This window comes from Miscanthus floridulus, chromosome 19, assembly GCF_019320115.1.
Source record: "Miscanthus floridulus cultivar M001 chromosome 19, ASM1932011v1, whole genome shotgun sequence".
Taxonomy (NCBI): Eukaryota; Viridiplantae; Streptophyta; class Magnoliopsida; order Poales; family Poaceae; genus Miscanthus; species Miscanthus floridulus.
This window is the reverse complement of record NC_089598.1, coordinates 17,539,754-17,544,405: the sequence shown is the minus strand read 5'-3', so window position 1 is coordinate 17,544,405 and position 4,652 is coordinate 17,539,754. Positions and strand designations below refer to the sequence as shown.

Genomic DNA, 4,652 nt, shown 5'->3' with positions numbered 1-4,652 from the left:
TTGAATTTGAATTATAAATTTGAATTTTTTTTGTGGAAAATGTACTGTAGGAGCGGTTCTAGACTGAACCGCCCCTACAAACAGATATTATAGGGGCGGCTGGTACTACAGCCGCCCCTACAAATCGATTTTGTAAATCAATTTGTAGGGATGACTGATAACACCAACCGTCTCTACAAATTGATTTGTAAGAACGGTATGAAAACCGCTCTTATAAATATATGATTTATAGAGACGATATGATAGGAGCGGCTGACCAAATCGTCTCTACAAATCAACTGAAACCGCCCCTACAGGTGTATGTACTAGTGCTCGATCGTACGTGCTCCTAAGCAACACGGCAGATGGATTCGGAAGTCGGCAACAGGCACGTATGTACACGTCAGCAGTGTGAGCTGCCAACACAGCACGTACGCCGGCCTAGAAATCGGTTGACAGAAGAGCCTAAATCACTCGGTTGACATATAGCAATACTGAAAATAAGTAGTCTACTCTGCACGAGCTACGACAATTATTGCACTCTCTATAGTACATCGCACCAACCGCGTTAGCAAGCAGGATTAGTATAGTGCTTACCACCTAAATCCTTCGTAGCTCCAGATCAGCTTCGATCGGCAGGTCGATCCAGCAGGTCCCAGCAGACAGCCTCGTCGTCGATTGATCATCTCGATCAATCGGCGTCTATAGATACGTACAGCACGAGCTGACGAGGGTAGGGTACCCGCAGTCCATTCCCCGCGCGCGCGGCAGCTAGCAGCTTAATTTGCATGCAAGAGCTCGCCGTCGCCTCCATGAATCGCCGCACCCGGCTCCTCACCTGGTTGTTCGTCGTCGTCCTCCTCGTGTCTTCCTGCGCTGTCCACGTCCGCTTCTCCTCGCGCCCTACCCGTTTCACTTCGGCTTGCGTGATTACTTTTATTTCCCTAGCTTGGGATCGAGTTCTGAAACACGCTAAGGGTGTGTTTAGTTCGCGAAATGAAAATCTTTATGTCACATTGGATGTTTTGGGATGTTGGAAGAGGATTTCGGATACTAATAAAAAAACTAATTACATAGCTCGTCTGAAAACGGTGAGACGAATTTATTAAGCCTAATTAATCCATCATTAGCGTATGTTAGTTACTGTAGCACTTATGGCTAATCATTGACTAATTAGTCTTAAAACATTCATCTCGCGATTTTCAACCAAACTGTGCAATTAGTTTTTTTTCCGTCTATATTTAATACTCCATGCATGTGTCGCAAGCTTCGATGTGATAGTTTGGGATGAAAATTTTTGGGAACTAAACCAGACCTAACTGATTACTTGATGATAACATATATCATGTGGAATGCAGCTGAGGACGGTAACACGAGGCGGGTACTGTACTAGTAGAGAAATGACTTTTGATCCACTTTAAAATTTGGCTTTAGTCCCGGTATTTTTCGCGCTCGGGACTAGAGAAACCTTTAGTCTCGGTTGGTAGCTTCAACCGGGACTAAAGGTCCCTGTCCAACGACTACTGCGGCAGGCTTTTGCTGTAGGGGGCCTTTAGTCCCGATTGAAGCTGTCAACCGGGACTAAAGGTTAACTTTTATTCCCGGTAGGTCCCTCCAATCGAAAGTAAAAGTCTAGAGGCTGTTCGGCTGGCTTATTGCCGGCTGGCTGGCTAGCTTATTCACTCACGAAATCACTGTTCACGTCCTGTCAAAATAATATTTTTCTCTCACAATAATCAGCCAGAACAGTATTTTTCAGTCCTGCCGAACAGGCCCGTGCTCCCGGCTAGCAGTTCGTTCATCTTAATTAAACCCAAACCATCGACAACAGCATCACTACAACAGTACAGCGCGTCGCCCAGTTGCGTTTGGGTCTCGGGGAATCTCACTCACTGTACAAGTTGCATTTTCAATGCGTACGTACCCTCTGTCGTGACAGGCCAGCTCTAGTATATCTCCGTCTCTTCTCACCGGAGAGCACATTGCAACGTTTTATAAGCAATTGAAGATCACTGCTTCTGAAAGTACCAGTAAACGATACGTAGCCTGTTCATTTGACTGTGGCTTATCGTAAACGATCGTAAATTTCCAACCAGAATAGTATTTTTCTCTCACACAAACCAGCCAACAGTACTTCTTCACGAACCAGCAACGATATGAACCAGCCAACCGAAGAGATAGCACCACATCGGTAGTGTAAAGAGGAGGAAAAGGGCCAGGTGCACCGGTTCAAGGCGCGCAGCTACGTGGTGAGCACAAAGCGAATTATTCTTTCGCCTTTTATTAAAGAATACCATGTGCACACCACAACAAGCAGCATGCACTAATTTTTGGAGGGTGCCATCTTTATAAGGAGGTGCCCAACAAATTAAATTCAAAACAAAATATTTATATTATTAAATTATTAAATATGTTTAGTAAATTCAAAGTTCTCTTTAAATATGTTAATAAATTTAAAATTTTGTATTAAATTTTTAGTCCCGGTTGGTAATACCAATCGGGACTAAAGGGCCGGTTTACGTGGCCAGGCCGGCAGGCCTCTTTAGTCTCGGTTCAACCGGTCCCGGATGAGAAATCAGGACTAAAGGAGGGACATTTTAGTTTCGGATTTGTGCTTCTGGTTAGAAAACCGGTATCGAAGGGGTTTTCCAACCAGAAGAACAGCCTGTTTCTGTACTAGTGCAGCTTGTTTCTGTACTAGTGCTGGCTGCCGCCGGCTTTGCGACGGCCAGCCGCTACGGGATTCCTCCCAAAAGGAGGCTGCCGCCGCCGCCGCTGCCGAACAAGCCTAAGGCTACGGTGATCGCGCCCCCGCCGCCGCCCGTCCAGTGACGCCAAGGCCAACCCAACCATACTGCTCGCGTGCGTTTCTCCCCATGTGTATCCCTTGGACGTGCTCTGCTCGATCTGCAGCGTTCCATGCACCTCGAGGTAGCTCGGCGTTGTCCATCTGTGCCTACAACCCTACACACGTCTAATTTGGACGTACGGCTTCGTGCGTTTGTAACTGTCAGCCTATGTGAAAATGTTTCTTCTGTAATAACGATGCTGCTACTATTTGGGTACTGGGTACTGCTACACTTATTACACGTGTAACAGACACGTTCCGTGCGTCTGTAATGTCAGGTACGTGAAAGTGTTTCTGTCACACAAAAGCCACCTCTCAAATCTGTTTTTCAAGGGTGGCTGTCTATAGAGAGATATTTGTAGACGCGGCTTGACTTTCTAGCCGCCCTACAATCCATTTTCTCGCCAAATTTTAACTTAAAATTTAAATACAAAATGTCACCAAAACGTATATATTCAGATCCACCAAACACCACACGATTACACTCGTCGGCATAATAATGTATATAACACATTCAATAATATAACATATTCGCTAATATATCACATTCACCACTAATATAATGTACCATCCATATGTCTGATCAAATCCAAAGAACACGTCAAACGAGACTAATGTCACATTACATACACATTGTCATCATCAACAACATATGCTTAATCCTTCTGACTCATGAAGAGCCCAGCACTCAGGTTGACGTCCTATCGTGGACATTGGGTCGTGGTACGTGCCACATCCTTGAGTACAATCTCTTCGATAAGGAATTTTTTCAAAGGTCCCCAAAGAGCTCTAGGAGATCATCAACGCCGAGTGGTTTGTTACTAATATAGTTGTGTTCAGGCCACTGTAAGAAAACAATACTAGGATTAGTATTGGCGGGAATAGAGTTTGGCTGCGGAAGCAACCATGACAAGAGACGAAATAGATCATTAAAACTACAGTCCAACCAGCTATACTTAGCATTCAGGATGAGCAGCTCAAGCACAAAACATAGAACCGTCCAGTGCGTCAGACAACCCTTTTCGACACCATACAAACTCTCCTTCGCTGTTTTTCCACCATTTCCAAATTTTTTAGACCTTTTGCACTCTTTAGTTTCACCACTGATCCAGTGACCCGAAGCATTTCCTCCAAATAATCACCATCTTCCTCGTCCTCATCCTCCATGGTCATTGGCACCAACTTTATTGTTACCATCCTAGAACATATATCCTGGAACATTAGTAGGGTCATCTCAATAGCCAACTAATCCTGAAAATAGGTTGATTTTCAGGGGCGGCTAATTCAGTGGGACCTGAGTACCGGCATTATAGGGATGACCGGTGATTGAGCCACTTCTGCTGGAAAAACCAAACTTCTTCATAAATTGTTTCTATAGTAGTGTGAGGCAACACACTTGCCCTGCCAAAATGCAGGCACGGCTAAAGCTGGCGTGCGTAGCGCTGTTCATACATCGTTGTCCTTTTTTTTTACCGCGAAGGAAAACCGGCCATATATAGGTTGTGATGGTGAAATAAAATGTCACACGTTACCGGCTTACTGCGTGGCGTGTCTTTGCACTGGTGCATTAGATGCGAGATTAAGAGTCTACAATGCATTTATGCATGCATGCAGGTCGTGATGAATCCCACCCCCCCCCCCCCCCCCCCCCCCGCCCCCCCCCCCCCCCCCCCCCCTCTCTCTCTCTCTCTCTCAGCAGCGCCGTCAAGTTCAGAAGGGTTGTCGTCTGGTTGGCCAATAAGTTCTGGTATCCTAGTCACATTGGCCGGTGGAACTCGCTACCTGGGAAGACGCTGAACGACTCCAACAAGCCTTCCCGTAGCGG

The 4,652-nt window shown here is 45.8% G+C and overlaps 1 non-coding gene across 1 annotated transcript; it reads left to right on the top strand.

Annotated features, from left to right (window-relative positions):
• The first annotated feature begins 2,219 nt into the window (after positions 1-2,219).
• On the top strand, positions 2,220-2,337 carry LOC136530029 (U5 spliceosomal RNA). The gene has a single exon (XR_010777538.1). It is a non-coding gene; the product is annotated as a U5 spliceosomal RNA (small nuclear RNA).
• The last annotated feature ends 2,315 nt before the right edge of the window (positions 2,338-4,652 follow it).